Raw genomic sequence first — 22,171 nt, forward strand, 5'->3', positions numbered from 1 at the left:
TTCAAAGGTTAAGTAGAATGAAAAAGTTATGTAACATGGCACATGATGAGGGTAAGGTCTGTGAACCATCATCATGTTCCATTAGAAATTCCAGCATGACTTACTGTAATATAATCACGTTGGCCAGGCTTCATTATATTATACTAACTCGTGCTTCAACTCCCAACACTTCTCCAGAAATCATTAATAATTTAAGCTCAAATTTTTTAGAAGGATAGAAACTAAAACAGTTTCTTTTATGATGTAACATAGATTGCACGAGGAGATAGATAATTTCGGACAAAGATATTTATGAAGGTATCTTCAGAAATATTGAAGATATTTATAACGAAAGATACGATGATATCTTAGAATTTAAAATATCTAGAATCAAAGGATGTTGCAGAACTTTTCCGCAAGAATTTAGAATAAGTAAGGAGCAAAGTATTTGCTAAAGATTTCAGCAGATACTGAATCATATGGATTCTGTAAGTACAGATTTTGTGATTTATCCACAACCTCCTTCATAGTATGCTCAATCCGTTTTTCAGTTTCAAAACTGAGTCTTTTTAACACATCATTCTTTATTATTAAGCTTCTGGTCATTAGGACCATCTATAGCTTTTGCTAGGGGTGTTCATTATATCCGTATCCGAATCCGCAATCCGAAAATCCCATCCGAAATTTATCCGAAAAATCGGATATCCGGATTTTCGGATATCCGTTTTTTCGGATTCAGATTTCGGATTGATTTTTCAAAATTTTCGGATTTCGGATTGATTTTTCAAAATTTTTGGATATTCGGATATCCGAATATCCGAAATTAAAATACACTTATTAATTAAATGGGCCTTAACTTAAAAGATATGGGGCTTCAAGTAATACTTTATAAATATATTAAATAACAAAATGGGCCTTCATTTAAAAGAGTAGGTCTTATGATTTTCACTTCAAAACAAAAAGTGAAACGTTGATCTAAATTTGTCTGCCACGCCGATTGAATCATTCTTGACCTCGTGTCTTATGACTCCCATAGCTTGTCTAATCTTCATCTTCTTCATATCATATCTACCTTTTCTGCATCTTGTTGTTTAATTAAGATCTCTTTATCATCCCTGCATCCATTTCTTTTTCTAGATCTAGATCTAAATCATGTTGTACTGTGCAGCCTGTTAATGCACAAATTTTGGTGGATGTAGTAAAAATGATTTTGGATATATCATTACCCTTCTTAATTGGATCTTGAATCAATTTTGCAGAATAAAGATTTGTAGCTTTTTGTCATCGAATAGTTGTGGTTCCGGTTGATTCTTTACAAGTCCAATGAAAGCGTTTTCAAAGTAAGAATAACGAATCAGAGTCAATTTAGATGCTATATATGTTCCAAATCTATTTATATACTAGTTTATAACCAGCGTATTCGCGGGTATTTTATCATACATGATTCTAAAAAATATATTCTTAACAAGTTATTTATGTTAATGAAATACGTAATAGTAGTGCAATATATGTAATATATGTGCATAATAAATCAACATATATCAAGAACATTAAAATTAGTAAATGACTATGAATTGTGACAAGTTATGATTATAAAAGCAGTTCACCCAAATGATCCGACATTTCAATCCTCTAGACAACATGTTTGGTGTATCAATGCTTTGCTTCAATACACCAGCTACAAGTCCATATGTTGCCGCATTTGTTCTTTTGATCACGTTGCCAACCTCACTGGTATAAGAAAAAATGATCTAATTCTAATTAAAACATGAAACTAAAAGTTCATTTGCTTCAATCTAAGTTCGGTTCATAACAGGTGAGGGTTGGCTGACCAAGAACACATAGTGAATGGGAACTTACAGGTATTTTACATAATTAGTACCATAACGAAGTTATATTTTTCAATGATGGTCTTATTTTTTGTAGAAAAATGATTTAGGAGGGCTTAATCCATTACCTTATACATATTCGGTGACTGACGATCCGTTCGACCCATTTTACCTGTAACCTTATAAGTAAATATAGTTGTTTCACCCACTTGACCAGTTAGAAATAAATTTATAACTGAGGCTAACCTTATATAAATTCTGCAGTTTGAAAAAAAATAATAATAAGTAAGACCATCAATAACCCAGCGTTAAAAGCAATCCGCCATACACGTTGGCACAAATCTGATGCCGGTAACGCCTCTAACGCAGCGTTACCGGAAACGCCGACCGGGCGTTAGTGGAGAATTTGACGGAGAAGGAGAGTAGCGTGAGGGAGATGTGGTGCTTTCTGATTGGTTGGAGAACTTGCTATCTTTCTACTCCGTATTTTCCTGAACTTTTTTTTCTAAAAATAAAAAAATTGGTGGCTGGCAATTTGAAGATGAAAATGGTGGCTGGTTGCTGCGATGAAGAAGGATGGATAGGGTTTATACTCCGTATTTTTTAATTTATTGAAGAGCCCAAACCTTTTTTTTTTCTTTTTGGGCTAAACCAAATATTATTATCTTGGCCCAACTTTTAATTATATATTTTATTTAGTTTATGTCTTTTTATTTTATTTTATATATGTATTTTATATGTGACTTTTTTATTTTATATGTATTTTATTTTATAAAATATAATTTCTATTCATATTTAGTAAAAAAGAAAAAGAAAAAATAAGTGGTAGGACCTACAAGAATTTGACACAGAAATGGGGTGTCAGGGTTAATGAGTGTCAAAAACTGACACTGCCACGTCACAGGCAAATTACACTTTTTGGTCAAAAAGTGCACAATCTGCCTGTGACGTCACGGGCAGGGTTAAAAATGGTCCAAGTAATTGGATCAAATTTGCCACTACTCACCATTAGTCGGAATAAAGTGGATCTGTGACCTACAAAATGCAAGTTTGTTCGGATTTGAAGCTTTTGGTAGTAAAACCAAATTCAAATGTCAAATGTGACAACCCGGAAATTTCCGACCAAATTTAAACTTGATCTTTATATGTTTTTGACACGATAAGAAAAGTCTGTAATGTTGAGTCTCAAAATCTTTGAACTATTCTTATGAATCCATTTGACATTTGATTATTTTCGACGACTCACGATACGATTGCTTGTAAATAAATATGCATATATTTAAATGTATATGTATATATATATATATATATATATATATATATATATATATATGTGTGTGTGTGTGTGTGTGTGTGTGTGTGTGTGTGTGTGTGTGTGTATAATAATATGAAATATTATTTATTGTAATTGTTATAATTAATTTTGTAAAATAATAAATTTTATTTACAAAGTATCTATAAATAAAGTATATAGAATATATATGTAGGATTTTGAAGTTATTTAGTAAACGACGACAACGCCCAATTGTCATTTGGTTGATAGTTAATGAGTTAAAAAGGAACATATATGATTTTAAAATAATCGATGATTTAAAAATGAGTTCTATAAATTTTAGGCTTATTAAAAATATATTTAGGAGCTAAATGTTAAATTTGAACAATTTTTATATTTTACTCAAAATTGAGAGGGACAGTTGGTGTAATTTTTATCTAATAATTAATGATCGAATTTTATATCATAATGACTAAAATAAATAAAGATAATTATTGTAAAAAAAAATATTTGAATTTTTCCAAAGACTTTATCCGCCAATAATTATCAACGGAGCACGAATTATAGTTCGTAAATGAAATAGTAGACAACGGTTAGCAATTTACACATTTATAATTGTATGATTATTATTATAAAATTTATTATTATTATTATTAATTGTTATTAATAATAAATTATTACTTTGATTTGTTGAATTGTATCCGTGATTTACTATCTCGATCTCTGTATTATGTAACTTTCATATATATATTAATATATTATACAGATGGCATATAGAATCACCAAAAATCAACACCTATCACTTGCTGTACTATTGCAAATTGACAATTTGCATTTGCTTTTACTGATTAAATATTCCATCATCTATTTATCTAGTCTCTATCTCTATCATATAATGAATATATAATAATAATTATATATATATATATAATATATACATAGACTTACATCTAATGTATTACCACAACCTCATCTAATCAATCATACTTGCTACTTGTTGTGCTCTAATCTTTGCTTGTTTGACTACAACCAACCAAACATCTTCATCTTTAACAATCATCAACACAATACTTAAGTTATATATATATTTTTCTGTTTTTTTGCTACAACTCGACCACTACTCTATCAACCCAACAACTTTGTGTGTGATTGTTGCAGCCGTAAACCTCACCTTCGAACCTTGATTACCGTCGTGAGCCACCATAAACCACCTTGATCACCATGTACAACCACCCTAAACCATCGCCAAGTTCTGTTTCTAATTCAAGCCATCGTTACCTCACAGCTCTACCACTCTACAACCACCACGGTACCACTACCATTAACTACACCATCCTCTAAACCATCGACCAACCACCTTACACCACTACCTTGAAACCGAATCACTACCTACAAACCACCACACGAACTACTACTACAAACTATTTCTGTTTATGCGTGAACAGCAGCTTTTGCTACTACTTTGCTACTCGTTTTTCTATTTAATTCAGTCCGAGAAAACCACCTGTTGCTGCTATGATTGTTTCCTGCTTCTGCAGCCGTGAAACGGCCACCCAACATCACCGATTGACTACTACTGCAGCTGTACATTTTCTGTTTCTGTTTAAAGCCACAACACCGCCACTATAGTACTAATGTACTACTTCTGTTCCGGTTCCAGTCGCTGCAAACCATCGCCACTTTGTAACAACATAGATGACGATGAAGGATTGATACGATGATGTTAAATAATTAAAATGACGAATAATATCTATGATTTTATGTGTTCATGGGATGTTTAAGAATTTATGATGATGATTACGAGTAATAACGATGATGATGTTGATAATAATCTAACGATGTTTAAGATGATGCTATGGTGATAAAAGTTGATTTGATTTTCTTTGAAAAAGGAATGGAGACAGTTTAAACAAGGTTAAATAGAGTTCGGTTAGTATTTTAAACAGAAATGTAGCCAGCAGTTCGATGGTTAGAGGTGCGAAGGTTACAAACACCAGCAGCAGCACCAGCAGCATAACCAGTACCACCATCACCAACATCAATATCTGCATCCCACATCTCAATATCACAATCTTTACCACAAACATCAACATCATACGCCCCATATATACCAAGGAGTACCAACAACAATGAAGGATGAAGTATTGATCCATAACTTCATTGATATTCTGCGAAGAATATGTGGTTCCTAATAATTTTAGAGATTACATATTCTAGATCAAACCGAAAATCATATGAGCTTAATATCTTATTAACTCATAAAATCCATGATTACATATGAAGAAAATATATATATGTATGTATATTTTCATAAAGATTGTAATTAAAAATTCTTTCGTACAAACTGTTAATGTTGAAAATATTTTAACGGGTAGGTAATACCCGAGGAATATTTAAATTTCACATTAATAAGTTGCACTGTACATTCATCGAATCTGATTCAACGGTCATTTACTATCCTATGTACAACCACCGATATACGTATCCGTTTACCACAGAATAACCATTTCCATTTAAATTTCATATTTGGATTTTTACCTATCAGAATCCAACAAGTGGCATAATGAAGAAAACATTGGACAGAATAAAATTTGTTAGAAACAAACGAATTAACTAATTGAAATTTTGTTAAGAATCCACGCTAACTGTTCCAGCTAACTGTTCCTAGCTAGCTGATTACATTTTATTTATCGCAATTTAATTATCGCAATTTAATTTATCGTCATTTAATTTCTGTTATTTATTTTTACGCACTTTAAATATCGGGACACGTATACAAGGTTTTGACATATCATATCGACGCATCTATATATATTATTTAGAATAACCATAGACACTCTATATGCAGTAATGCGGGAGTTAGCTATACAGGGTTGAGGTTGATTCTACAATAATATATATAGTTTGAGTTGTGATCGAGTCTGAGACATATACGGGTCACGAAACGTATTAATTAATTCGAATATTATATATTAAACTATATATGAATTATTGGACTGTTAACTGTGGATTATCGACTGTGGACTAATAACATTGGACAATTAAAATGAATTAAAATATTGATTATAACATATGAAACTAAACAATTCTTCAAGTTTGCCACTTGATTTCATCTTAAACCTCATTCTTATTTTGACGATTACAATTTGCGTTCAAACCTTTCATGATTCTTGAAATCACCTTAATCAAGAAGATGAACCAACCGTACTTCATCTACGGAAGAAAAGATTGATGCATATAGTTATGCACCTGAAAAACTCTCGAAAACTGAGTAAACATTTAACACATATCTGTGCTAGCTCTTTTGGCGTTATTATTACCCAAAATAACTTTGAAATTTCTTTCCAAATTAGCCAAATTTTGTCACAGCCCCAGCAAGTTGAGTTCGACTTTTCGTTCAAAACAACCTTATTATAACCTCGGAATATATACGTGCTTATTTATTGTTACCAGAAAACCTTTTATATTCCACCATACTACCATCAGCGTTTAATCATCCCAAAACGCAATTCTCCTGAAAACACCTCGATTTGATAACCAATGATCCAGATCCGTTAACTTTGAAAATGCTGACGAAGCAGCATGTAGTAAATGGTCTTAATGGCCAAAAGTGATGATAAAAGGATGGAGTGTTGGGAACGCTCGATAAAAAAATTTGGTACTAAAAAAAAACGAATTGAGCTAACCATGAAGGAAACAAAGAACAAATACAAGGACCAAACCCTATATTCAAAGAATCCAGGTAAATCTGGATCCGATAAAATCTTTAGAGAATATCTTGCTCCGTACCCACGTTAAAATCTTGCGAAAAATTTTCTCCATCAATCTTTGAACTTAGAAATTCCAAAATATCATCATAAATATTTTCGATATTTTTGAGGATATTTTCATAAATATTCTCGATCGAAATTATACACCTCTTCATGCTATATGTATTCCATTATATTGGAAACTTCTGTAAAATCTAAGTACAAATTATGAATGAATTGTGGAGAAGTGTTGGGAATTGAAGCATGAGTTAGTATAATATAATGGCGCTTGGCCAACGTGATTATATGACAGTAAGTCATGCTGAGTTTCTAATGAAATGTGATGATTCACAGACCATAACGTCATCATGTGTCGTGTTACATAACTCTTTCATTCTGTTTAAATTCTAAAAATATCAAGAAAATATATTCTTGATAGTTCTATTCTCAGTGATTCTGGTAATTTGACAAATCAATTCGTGCTATTACCGTTCCTTTCTGCTTAATATATTATAATCATTAGAAACTCTATAACTACGAACTCTGGACCATTTTTCGCTTGATTTAAAGTCGGGAAGAGAAAACAAGAGCATGGAGCCCCAGAATATAAGGGAAAATATAAAGCGAGATAACAGTACAGAAATTACAAACCGTGTATACCAGCGCGTATAGCAATATAAAGACACGGGAGGATCAGAAATACTATAGTCCCTAGAGCATAGTAAAAGTAAACAGATTCCTCTGGTGGAAGTTGAAATAGAAGGATGACAGAAAAGATAATTAGAAAAATATCAAAGATTAGAACAAGATTAAGCATAATCACAATCTTTTGGATGTATGAACTAAGAAAGAAAGTATAGGAATGGTGAAAATAATGGAACGAAAGAAGTTCATTTATAATGGAGATACCAGACAAAGCAATCGAGACAGATGATCGCATTTAATTAAAGAGATCTTAATTTCCATAAATCCCGAAGAATCGGATCTTATAGATTTCTAAGATTTTCTCTAAATCCCTTGAGTTCCGGAATTCAACAGTGACTACGTCAATACTTAATACGAATCTTTATTTCCTCATTTCACTCTTTTGTGATAACTTCACTCGTACGCTTCACTTAAGCAAATTGTTTTATCCATATTACTCGTTGATGATAAAACTCTATTTATCAACTCATATTCGTCATGAAAACATTTTTATTGTTAACCATGACAACCTCACTCAAATTTCGGGACGAAATTTCTTTAACGGGTAGGTACTGTGACGACCCGGAAATTTCCGACCAAATTTAAACTTGATCTTTATATGTTTTTGACACGATAAGAAAAGTCTGTAATGTTGAGTCTCAAAATCTTTAAACTATTCTTATGAATCCATTTGACATTTGATTATTTTCGACGACTCACGATACGATTGCTTGTAAATAAATATGCATATATTTAAATGTATATATATATATATATATATATATATATATATATATATGTGTGTGTGTGTGTGTGTGTGTGTGTGTGTGTGTGTGTATAATAATATGAAATATTATTTATTGTAATTGTTATAATTAATTTTGTAAAATAATAAATTTTATTTACAAAGTATCTATAAATAAAGTATATAGAATATATATGTAGGATTTTGAAGTTATTTAGTAAACGACGACAACGCCCAATTGTCATTTGGTTGATAGTTAATGAGTTAAAAAGGAACATATATGATTTTAAAATAATCGATGATTTAAAAATGAGTTCTATAAATTTTAGGCTTATTAAAAATATATTTAGGAGCTAAATGTTAAATTTGAACAATTTTTATATTTTACTCAAAATTGAGAGGGACAGTTGGTGTAATTTTTATCTAATAATTAATGATCGAATTTTATATCATAATGACTAAAATAAATAAAGATAATTATTGTAAAAAAAAAATATTTGAATTTTTCCAAAGACTTTATCCGCCAATAATTATCAACGGAGCACGAATTATAGTTCGTAAATGAAATAGTAGACAACGGTTAGCAATTTACACATTTATAATTGTATGATTATTATTATAAAATTTATTATTATTATTAATTGTTATTAATAATAAATTATTACTTTGATTTGTTGAATTGTATCCGTGATTTACTATCTCGATCTCTGTATTATGTAACTTTCATATATATATTAATATATTATACAGATGGCATATAGAATCACCAAAAATCAACACCTATCACTTACTGTACTATTGCAAATTGACAATTTGCATTTGCTTTTACTGATTAAATATTCCATCATCTATTTATCTAGTCTCTATCTCTATCATATAATGAATATATAATAATAATTATATATATATATAATATATACATAGACTTACATCTAATGTATTACCACAACCTCATCTAATCAATCATACTTGCTACTTGTTGTGCTCTAATCTTTGCTTGTTTGACTACAACCAACCAAACATCTTCATCTTTAACAATCATCAACACAATACTTAAGTTATATATATATTTTTCTGTTTTTTTGCTACAACTCGACCACTACTCTATCAACCCAACAACTTTGTGTGTGATTGTTGCAGCCGTAAACCTCACCTTCGAACCTTGATTACCGTCGTGAGCCACCATAAACCACCTTGATCACCATGTACAACCACCCTAAACCATCGCCAAGTTCTGTTTCTAATTCAAGCCATCATCACCTCACAGCTCTACCACTCTACAACCACCACGGTACCACTACCATTAACTACACCATCCTCTAAACCATCGACCAAGCACCTTACACCACTACCTTGAAACCGAATCACCACCTACAAACCACCACACGAACTACTACTACAAACTATTTCTATTTATGCGTGAACAGCAGCTTTTGCTACTACTTTGCTACTCGTTTTTCTATTTAATTCAGTCCGAGAAAACCACCTGTTGCTGCTATGATTGTTTCCTGCTTCTGCAGCCGTGAAACGGCCACCCAACATCACCGATTGACTACTACTGCAGCTGTACATTTTCTGTTTCTGTTTAAAGCCACAACACCGCCACTATAGTACTAATGTACTACTTCTGTTCCGGTTCCAGTCGCTGCAAACCATCGCCACTTTGTAACAACATAGATGACGATGAAGGATTGATACGATGATGTTAAATAATTAAAATGACGAATAATATCTATGATTTTATGTGTTCATGGGATGTTTAAGAATTTATGATGATGATTACGAGTAATAACGATGATGATGTTGATAATAATCTAACGATGTTTAAGATGATGCTATGGTGATAAAAGTCGATTTGATTTTCTTTGAAAAAGGAATGGAGACAATTTAAACAAGGTTAAATAGAGTTCGGTTAGTATTTTAAACAGAAATGTAGCCAGCAGTTCGATGGTTAGAGGTGTTGTTTGGGAACGAGAGGTCAAGGGTTCAATCCCAGCTTGTTGCAAATTTTTTTGTTATTTAACTCAACAACTTGGGCTGACTATCTTGGGCTTGAATAATTAATACGTTGGGCTAGCTATCGGGCTCTTAAAATGGGGCTTGGATTTCAAGATCAGACTTAAACAAAACAATACATACTAATAATTACACAAATTCACATAAACGCATTGGTAGCCGGGTGGTTAAGTACGCTGATAAACTCCTAGTTGGTCGCGGGTTCGAGCCTGGGCAAGGGCACTTTTTATTTGGAACATAGGCATTTTTTTTATTCGGAACATATTCTTGAGGTAGTTATTATTATTGTTATTATTATTATTATTATTATTATTATTATTATTATTATTATTATTATTATTATTATTAAAAACTATCATTTTTATTAAAAAGTATTACTATATTATTTTTTTTAGAAAGATTATCTTTTTTATCAAAATTATTATTATTATCATTATCAATATTATTATTATTATTATTATTATTCTGACATTAATATTATAAATTTTATATTATAATAATTAATATTATTATCATTATTATTAATACTAGTATCAATATTATTATCATAATAACTATTATTAATATTATTATAAAATAAAACAATTTTTTATTTATTTAATATTAATATCAATATGATTTTATCAAATAACTATAACTATTATTAATATATGAAAATTTGTTCGATTACAATAATGTGTGTTAATATAAATATAAATAATATAGGTTCGTGAATCCGAGGCCAACCCTACATTTGATAAATGACGTCATATGTATTTTTACTACAAAATGCATTATGGTGAGTTTCATTTGCTCCCTTTTTAATTGCTTTTGCAATATATATTTTTGGGCTGAGAATACATGCGTTACTTTTATAAATGTTTACGAAATAGACACAAATACTTAAGATATATTCTACGTTGAGTTGTACCACTGGCATACTTCCCTGTAGCTTTCTAACTAATATTTACATGGGTATTGTAAACGCGAATCCTGTTGATAGATCTATCGGGCCTGACAACCCCAACCGGACTGGACGACCAGTATTCAACGGTTGCACAGTACTTCGTTTTGGTGACTACACTTGGTACGGTGTAGTGAGATTTCATAATAAAGGGAATATGTGACATTGATTAAATGTTAAGTATGGTTACCAAGTGCTCAACCACTTAGAATGCTTTACATACACTTGTGAGTGTATTATGTTTATGATTATGAAATCTTGTGGTCTATTAATATATTGAAATGATTGTTATGATAAACCTATGAACTCACCAACCTTTTGGTTGACACTTTAAAGCATGTTTATTCTCAGGTACGAATTAAGTCTTCCGCTGTGCATTTGTTCATTTTAAGGACATTACTTGGAGTCGATCATCGCCATGGGACCAAATGTTGATGACTTCGTCCAGGTGGATAAGGACGGGTCATTACATCAAAACCGAAATCGGAAACCAATTTTGAATGCGGCGCATACGTAGATTCACTAAGCAGGTAGACTGAGGGTTTTTGTGGTTTTAACTAATAATAAATTTTTAATTATAACATCATACCTGAATCATATGTTGCGATCCTTCAGGTGGCTTCATAAGGATAAGTTTGAAAGCTGCAGTCAACAACTGCAACTACACTGGTGAAGGTTCTTTAAGGACCATCTTAAGGAACTTTGAAGAAGCACATCAATATTATCAATCCTTTATGCATTTTCACAATTCATCCAAATCCAGGACACATGTAAAGAAACAAAAAAAAAAAATTAATCTTATCTATACTGACTATGATTGTACAGATAGGGAAAAATAAAATAACAACCTTAAATAGATTGTTCAATATTATTTTCGTTTCCCTCAATCTTGCACCAAAATCTTTCTTCTGCCCTTCAAAACTAAGCTTTAACCTTCTTAATTCCTCTTCCGGGTCCAAATCGGCCCCGGCTTGACCCGACTTAACCTCAACCAAAAACTTAGCATTATCTCCAAACACTTGACTTGTCTGTCTAAACTCCTCGGCTAGCCGGCTGATCAAACTAAGTCATGCAGTCATTTCATTGTCGCTTGTTCCTACACCGTTTGAATTTCGTTCATTGGAGGTTTCGTTGGGTGGTTGGTTTGTTAAAGGATCAGAGTTATATCATCAATGGTGTGGTGAGTTTGTTTTGCTAAGGTTAGGCTTGCTTGAAGTGAATTCAATTGTCTTTGCCATGTTTCTTCCATTGATTTCATTTTACGCTCATATTATGAACAACGATTTTCATATTGTTCGATGCGTAATGAAAGCATATCGTTTGCTTCTTCTTTTACTCTAAAACCAATCTCGGATTTAAGAATTTTTCATTGTAGATCCGCAAGATATACTTTGTTCACCACCACATCGTCCTTGTTACCCTGTTCATAAACAATGATGTACAATATTTACGTATTGCTGTTGATTAGCTAATACTATTAAAAAAAGTTGCCTAAAACAACAACAACAACAACAACAAAACCCAATACCACATGAGTGGTGTATGGGGGAGGTAAAATATACAGTTACCCAATAATATACCTGAAAAGCGGGTCGGGTTGGGTAAAATATCAAATGGGTTTTGGTCGAAACGTGTCATGTGTCAAACGTGATACTGAAAAACTATAAACTGGAAATACGAAACTGAAAACTGAAATCCGAAACAGGAAGCTGAAACGCGAAATGAAAATTGCAACGGAAAACTGAAATGCAAAAGTGACAAGGTTGCAGGACTCAGAAACTCAGGGAGATCTCCATCGGAGTTTTTTGGGGAGATCTAGCTAACTCGGGGAGAACTCGAGCGAAAACCCGGATGTTAACCAACTTTTTTAGTATTTTATTATAAGTATATACATGTTCTTTTATACATGTTTTAAAACACGAAACCGAAAACTGAAAAATGCAAAACTGGAGAGAAACGCGAAACTGAAAAGAGAAACACGAAACTAAAAAGAGAAACGTGAAAATGAAAAATGATACGTAAAACGTAAAAGCATCGTAGAGGTTGTGACGACCCGGAAATTTCCGATCAAATTTAAACTTAATCTTTATATAATTCCTACACGATAAGCAAAGTCTGTAATGTTGAGTCTCAAAAATTTGTGAACTGTTTTCATGAATTCATTTAATCTTCGACCATTCCCGACGGTTCACGAACAATTAATTATAAATAGATATGTGTGTATGTATATATAAATAATAATTAGAAATATAATTTGATGTATTATATGTTGTTATTATTAAAAATTAATAAAATAAAAATAGAATATTATAATAATTCTTATTTAAAATATATATCTATATATAAATAAAGGGGGATTATTTTATTTAAATGTATAGTGATCAGTTTTTTTAACAAAAACGTGATCTGCTTTTAATATTTTTTTAGATCATGATCGAGCTGTTCTATTTTTATTTTTATTTTTTCTCTTATTTTCTTCTTGTGTGTGCTGATGTTGACACAATTTTTTTTAAAAGCATTCGATTATTCCATCAATAATATCAATCAATAATTACAACTGCTGTTGTTTGAAGAAATTAAACAGAAACATATATTTTTAAAACCGCCGACCTCTATTCTTAACAATTTATCCCATAATTCGAATTCGATTACCATTTCAAAATCTGTAAATGCAGAGATGTTAGGAATCTCCTATATAAACTATCTGTAAAGATTTAAAACCCAATTCCTGATATCAAGTTCAAATTTTCAAGTCAAAGTTTAATTTTTAAAAAGTCAACCGAGTGTTCATCATGAAATTCGAATTCAGTATGTTGTTTCTGTTGAAATTGATGGTTTATAAAGTTTCTAAGAATGGTTTATAACCTTTTTCGTGTTGAAATTTTCATTTAAAACGGTATAAAAATTTGAGTTTGATTATTGAGTTCATCACGATGTCGCTGTAACTATTTTCTTTTATTTTTAATTTTTTTTCTTCGATTGTTAATTGTGAACACCCCTGGACCGATTATTGCTGTTTCTAATTTAAGTCTTAAGCCAAACAGCTTACTTCAACGTGTATGAATTGGTCTGGTCGATTGATGTATCAGAAGAAGAAGAAAAAGAAAGAACCAAGATATAATACGAGGTTAAATAAATTCATAAGGAAATTAAAACAGAAATTAATGGAACGGAGGAGTGGTCTAGTGAATGTTCGGGTGAGCGAGAGGTCTCAGGTTCGAGTCCCGGGCATGGCATTATTTTTGTTAAGGACTCTTTTAAGGTAGCTCTTTATTATTATTATTATTATTATTATTATTATTATTATTATTATTATTATTATTATTATTATTATTATTATTATTATTATTATTATTATTATTATTATTATTATTATTATTATTATTATTGTTGTTGTTGTTATTATTATTATGACGATCGCTCCAAATCCATATGGACAAACACGTCATTCATCGATTTCATTGCGAGGTATTTGACCTCTATATGATACGTTTTGTAATCATTGCATTCTTTTGAAAAGGCACACCATAAATGAATATTTAAATCAAAAGTTTTCGACATCTGATGATTTCTACATATAGACAATCACCATAAATAATAGTTTACAACAGTACTTCCGTTGACAATGCAGTCAAAATAAGATACATGGTGATGATTTGGTGAATGCAACGTTTCCTTGAAAAATATGTCATGTAAGACTCCATGCACATAGCTTGTCTAACATCTAAGCAAACAGCGGAAGACTTCTAGGAAACCTGAGAATAAACATGCTAACAAGTGTCAACACAAAGGTTGGTGAGTTCATAGTTTTAATGTTTCGTATAATCTGTATATAAAGGTGGATCACAAGATTTCAGTTGTTTCATCCAGAAACGTTTATCAAAATATTATACGAAATTGAGCACCCTGGTAACTAAACTTAACGTATATATAATTTGTACCCTTTGTATAATCATCTTAATAATACACGCAAACCAACGTGTACGCTTCTCAAATAGCATACGTCCGTTAAAAGGCTAGTGCTCTAGCTCGGACGGGGATATCAAGCCCTATGGATCCATATACTACTACTCGCGCCCACCAGTTCTTATAACTGGCAGTTACTAGTTACCAAAGCTAAGGGATTTTCGGTTCAAACTCAGTGTAGAATTTAGTATGTACTTGTATCCATTGCGTTTAAAATAAAGTGCATGTATTCTCAGCCCAAAAATATAGATTGCAAAAGCAATTAAAAAGGGAGCAAATGAAACTCACCTTAGCAGCATATAAAGTCGTTCACCAAAATGTGACCGAAACACGGATTACCAAATAACCGTAGATCTCAACCTAGAGAACATATGTTGGTCAATAAATGTCTATCAAGTTAGGTCAGGTCATAGTGTATCACAATCCTAATACTCGAGATCGACATACAAAAGTTATCCAAAGTTGTTTCAAAAAGTCAATTTTGACAATAGTTCAACAAAACGAGACGTATCTTATATAAGGATTCATTTACTCGGTTGGTAATACTAAAAAATTCAATTTATCAATCTTACAACCAAGTTGTTTAAATATTAATTGCAGATTCAAAAGCAATTCCGATTAACGTCAATTATAATTCAGTTGATCATATCTTTTAATCCGTTCATCGAAACTATTCGATATCTAAATGAAAAGTTATTGATTTTTCACCAGCTTTCCAAAAACATGTATATCATATACCTTTTACCAGTAATATATGTATTTAATTCGTGATCTATTATAAACTGTTTAACGATGAAATTTAGCATACACGTATGTATAAATATATATACTCGAGCACTAGACATGGATACACAATTAATATATAAAAGATAAAATATGAGTGCTTACGTATCAATATTGAGATTCAATATTGTAGGATAGTACGTAGAAGTAACGGAGATGATAAACACTAGGTTTGATTCACAAATATACCCCCGAACATTACCCATAACCTCCTTGGCAATAACCCATAATTTCCTTAGCTCTATCCCGCTTGAAAACCATTTTGAAAGTGACACGCTCAAGACCTCGTCGTAGTATTTTATGTATAATATTACTAATAACACTAATATTACTAATAATATTAGGAATAATAATAATAATAATAATAATAATAATAATAATAATAATAATAATAATAATAATAATAATAATATAAATAAAATAAATACTTACGGAGTAATTTAAATGAATTCAGAACCAGAAATGATCAGCTTTTATAGATGTGGCCTGTCCAGGGTTGCCATGCGATCACATGGCTGGACAGTGTAACTCCCATGCGATCGCATGGGAAGCTTTTCCAGCTCACATATGATTTTGTCATGACTCTTGTCGACATATTTATTTATATTATATTTATAATATATAATTTATATAATTAATTATATATTATATTAAATTCACGTGCATAGTTGACTTGTAACTTTTATTCCGATAAGTCGTACGTCATCACTTGACTTATGTCCCGGTTTCGGTTTTTCGAACGTCCTATCGTATACTGAGAAAACTTGTACTTTACGTTTCGTGAATCGTACCTTTGTCAAAATATAGTCTTAAATCATCCATAAACTATACCACTCGAGGTATAACTTATACATTTGAGTGTTTTGGTCATTTACTTCTATAAATCATCGTCTCGCTATTTGTTAACATATAATACATACATTTTCATTTTGAAATAGTATTTCACTGTAGCAAAGTAACTGTAGCAAAGCCAATTTTTACTATAGCAATTCACTGTAGCAATATATATTTTTGATCCCTTTTTAATTCACTGTAGCAATTCACTGTAGCAAAGTAACTGTTTCATTGATCCCTTTTTAATTGCTTTTGCAATATATATTTTTGGGCTGAGAATACATGCACTTTATTTTAAACGCAATGGATACAAGTACATACTAAATTCTACACTGAGTTTGAACCGAAAATCCCTTAGCTTTGGTAACTAGTAACTACCGGTTATAAGAACTGATGGGCGCGAGTAGTAGTATATGGATCCATAGGGCTTGATATCCCCGTCCGAGCTAGAGCACTAGTCTTTTAACGGACGTATGCTATTTGAGAAGCGTACACGTTGGTTTGCGTGTATTATTAAGATGATTATACGAAGGGTACAAATTATATATACGTTAAGTTTAGTTACCAGGGTGCTCAATTTCGTAGAATATTTTGATAAACGTTTCTGGATGAAACAACTGAAATCTTGTGATCCATCTTTATATACAGATTATGCGAAACATACAAACTATGAACTCACCATCCTTTGTGTTGACACTTGTTAGCATGTTTATTCTCAGGTTCCCTAGAAGTCTTCCGCTGTTTGCTTATATGATAGACAAGCTATGTGCATAGAGTCTTATATGGCATATTTTTCAAGAAAACGTTGCATTCACCAATTCATCATCATGTACCTTATTTTGACTGCATTGACAATGGAAGTACTATTGTAAACTATTATATACGGTGATTGTCTATATGTAGAAATCATCAGATGTCGAAAACCTTTGATTTAAATATTCATTTATGGTATGCCTTTTCAAAAGAATGCAATGTTTACAAAACGTATCATATAGAGGTCAAATACCTCACAATGAAATCAATGAATGACGTGTTCGTCCATATGGATTTGGAGCGATCGTCACAGTTGGTATCAGAGCGTTGGTCCTAGCGAACCAGGCTTGCATGAGTGTGTATAACTGATAGTTGTTAGGATGCATTAGTAAGTCTGGACTTCGACCGTGTCTGCATGTCAAAAGTTTTGCTTATCATTTTTTATCGGAAATTACCTGCTTATCATTCCTAGTCTAGACACGTTTTACTACATTGATTGCATGAATAGTGTATAGACAAAATTCATATCTTAGCGTATCTGTTACTGTAAACTTTTCCTGACATCTTCCGAAAATTTCTCCGTGATTTATGGAATTTGGTATTATATATACATATGTAAATTATGTATTGAAGAATACCAAATTAAATTCTATAATCTATTTCATATCAAAAATCATCCATCTAATTATACAAGATGGATCACGTATCAAGTTCAAATTCCTTAAACTCCGACAGCTATTCCGATATGGATATTCACCTGAATTCCGAAGACAGTGTAACCGGAATGGATCAACCAATCAGCCATCACCTATTCTGGATGAATTGGGGATGGGTTCGTAGCCTACTTAATTATTGGAGACAAGAAGAAGGCGATCCCTTCCATCCACCAGACTACCCTCTTGGCGAAGAACCTGAAGCGCTTACCGGCGAACCTGTTCATAATACCATTTTCTCTCTCATCTCCAGAATATCTCGTCATGATCATATACTCTCTCAAATTCTGGATCTTATTCATCCGCTCGTCCGAACCGCCAATCATCCCGGTGTAGTAGAAGAAGTCAACGAGCTTCGTGCTCGGGTAGTGGCTTTGGAGAATATGGTGCAAAGGTTACAAACACCAGCAGCATCACTGACATTAACAGTACCACCGACAACAACACCAACAGTACCATTACCACCACCAACAACATCCGCATCGCAAACTTCAACTTCACAATCTGTTCCACGAGCATCAACGTCATACGCACCATAGTTACCAAGAAATACCAGCAACAATAATCGATGAAGTATTAACTCATTTCCCCTGAAGAAATTTTATGTATATTTAATATATATGAATTTTGAAATCAAAATAAATATTTTCCTACTAAGCTATTACGTGTGAATCTTAACTGGTAGATACTACTCGGTTAGTTCATATTACTAATATGCAATGATGTACATCCTTCGTTAACGGCTTAATCATCGATAACTACAATCTCTGTTTCAATTCAATGAATTTCATTTCATAATAAACCAAGTGTATTATTCAATAACATGGTTGATTTTACACTTTCATCTTCGATGCACTTGAAACTTTCTAGAAAACATCATTTGCACCTTGCGAAGTTTGCAAGAATTCCACGAATATCAACACCCTTCACCAAGGAATATCAATAAGAATAAATAATGAAGTATTGATTTCATTAGTGAAATACTCCTCGAAGATTATGTGATCTCTAATGTTTTAGAGATTATTCATTTCTAATTCAAGTTAAAAATCAAATGAGCTTAATATGATTTTAACTCATTAAATCTGTATTACATCTGAAGAAATATACATACATATATTTTCATAAAGACTGTAATGAAAATTCTTTTGTACAAAATATTAATTGTGAAATCTTTAACGGGTAGGTAATACTCGGGAATATATAAGTTCACAATTAATATGTTACACTGTACATTCTTCAACTTTGATTCAAAAATTATTAACTATGCTCACAGCGATATACAATCATTTCCATACAAATTCAATTACATATTCTGATATTGACGGATCAGAATCCAAGTCAAGATTTAACGGGTGACATCATTCTTAGATCTCTACATCTTTCAAAGCTATACTTTGACTTCAAAAATGTGAAAGATCCTTTAGCATTGTTATTACTGAAAATAATCTTGCCATCCTTTTCAAAGTATCCAGTTTTATCACACTTTCAACCAGTCAACTTCGACTTTTCAGATTAACCTTATTGTAACCTTAACATATACGTTTTTGTTACCGGGGAACCTTTTATGTTCCACCACATTAGCAGTAAATTTACTAACAACTTCATTAATCCTTGACCTTCTGAAAAATCATTATACTCATTAAAACCCTATCATGTACTCATCCACATCTTGTAACAATAATTGCCATACCAACTACCGGAAATTAGCAACCAGTATTTTGAATTTCGCAACAATTCTACGCCAACAGTTATATATAAACATATAATGTCTATCTCCTAGACTTATTTACTCCGAATGTGAAGTTTCTGAAAAACATCCCAAACTATGAACTAGTTCTCTGAAATTGGAACAATGCTGATGAAGCAGCAAAAAAAAAAAAAACTGTAAACGACCTTAACAGTCAAAAGTTTGATGATAAAGAATAGTATGGTGGTAAAGCTGAGAAAAAGAGAAGGTTTGAAACTGGAAAACGGATTGAGCAAACCATGAAGGAGGCTGTGGACAAATCACAAGGACGAAATCTACCTTCAAAGGATCCAAATGATTCAGTGTCTGTTAAAATCGTTAGCAAACACCTTACTCCTCATTCTAAACCTTCACAGACAGATTTTACGCATCATCATCTGATATTAGAAATTCTAAGATATCATCGTATATTTCAATATAAATATCCTCGATATTTCTGGAGATATCTTCATAACTATTCTTATCTGAAATCATTCATATCTTCGCGCTATCTGTATTACATCATAAAAGAAACTATTTTAGTTTCTAAATTCTGAAACCTTCAAGTCTAAAATATGAATGTTTTGAAGTAGTGTTGGGAACTGAAGCATGAATTAGTATAATATAATGACACTTGATCAACGTGATTATATTACAGTAAGTCATGCTAAGTTTCTAATGGAACGTGATAAAGGTTCACAGATCCCACCCTCATCATGAACCATGTTACATAATTCTTTCATTCTATTTAACCTCTAAACATATCAAGAAAATATTTTTCTTGATGATTCGGTCTTTTTCGAGGTATTCTGGTAATTTGACAAGTCAGATTGTGCCATTACCGTTTCTTTCTTAGAACATTAATTATGTTCATTCCGAAATCCATACCTACGAATCTGGACCATTATTCGCTTGACTTAAAGTCGGGAAGAGAAAACGAAAGCATGAAGCTCCGAAATATAATGGAAAATATAAAGCCCGAAAACAACCCTGAAATTTACAAACCGTGTATATCAATACGTATTGCAACGTAAAGACACGTGAAAATTAATAACACTATAACCCCAAGATAAAAGTAAAAGTAAATAAAATCCTCCGGTGGTAAATGAAAGAGAAGAATGACAGATATGAAGGTTAGGAGTATATCAAGAATCAGAACTGGATGAAGCATTTCACAATCTTTTGGAAGTATGAAATGAGGAAGAAGATGTGGAAGTGGTGAAAATAATGAAACGGAAGTGGGCAATTTATAGCAAAATATCAGACATAACAATCGAGGCAGATTACGCAATTAATCAAAGGAAATCTTAATTTTCTTAATTGCCGAAGAATCAAATCTTATTTATATTATGAAGATTTTCTATTCCTTAAATTCCGGAAATCAATCGTTACTACGTCAAGAGATAAGACGCATCTCTATTCTCCATTTCACTTTATTACGACGGCTTCTCTCATACGCTTCAAGTAATTGGATTGTTTTATCCATATTATTCAACGGTGATAAAACTCTATTTATCGACTCATATTCATCATAAAAACATTTTTATTGTTAGCCATGACAACCTCACTCAAATTTCGGGACGAAATTTCTTTAACGGGTAGGTACTGTGATGACCCGAAAAATTCTGACCAAATTTAAACTTAATCTTGTATGATTAACGTTTCCGACACGATAAACAAAGTCTATGAAGTTAAATCTCAAAATTTTGAACTGTTCAATTAACCTTCGATTGTTCTCAACGAAACGCGAACAATTATATATAGAAACATATACTATAACTTGAAAACGTAACAAAGTGTTGAGGATATGATACTGTGCATTAAACTTATTGGTTTGATTATCTGATTGATATATTTAACTACAGAGTTAAAAGATTATGCCAAACGATTCAAGTAAAAGATATTTACTGAGTCTCTTAAGAATTATGATATTATTACGTGTCTCTGTTGAGAGGTCCACGTTGATTTGAGAAATCATTCATTTTAACGGTATTCGGAATAAATGGTGAATTATTTGTTTAAATAACGTAATTTGGACACATACAATAATAAGGAATATTAACTGTTAAGAATTTATTTTATGAATAACTTGCGATACGTATTTTAAAACGTGTTTATAAATATTGAGAATAGATATTAACTTGGTTATGAAACGTTTGATAAATACTATTATATTAA

The 22,171-nt window shown here is 31.7% G+C and overlaps 1 long non-coding RNA gene across 2 annotated transcripts; it reads right to left on the bottom strand.

Moving 5' to 3' along the window:
• Positions 1 to 1,470: 1,470 nt before the first annotated feature.
• Positions 1,471 to 13,005, bottom strand: LOC139895889 (uncharacterized). Of its 2 annotated transcripts, XR_011776068.1 has the most exons (3): positions 12,067 to 12,670; positions 11,808 to 11,948; positions 1,471 to 1,710 (listed from the first exon to the last, which is right to left on the bottom strand). It is a non-coding gene; the product is annotated as an uncharacterized lncRNA (long non-coding RNA). The 2 variants fall into 2 exon arrangements; XR_011776067.1 differs by having other exon boundaries at positions 11,808 to 13,005.
• Positions 13,006 to 22,171: the final 9,166 nt, after the last annotated feature.

Source organism: Rutidosis leptorrhynchoides, chromosome 3 (genome assembly GCF_046630445.1).
Source record: "Rutidosis leptorrhynchoides isolate AG116_Rl617_1_P2 chromosome 3, CSIRO_AGI_Rlap_v1, whole genome shotgun sequence".
NCBI classification, from domain to species: Eukaryota; Viridiplantae; Streptophyta; class Magnoliopsida; order Asterales; family Asteraceae; genus Rutidosis; species Rutidosis leptorrhynchoides.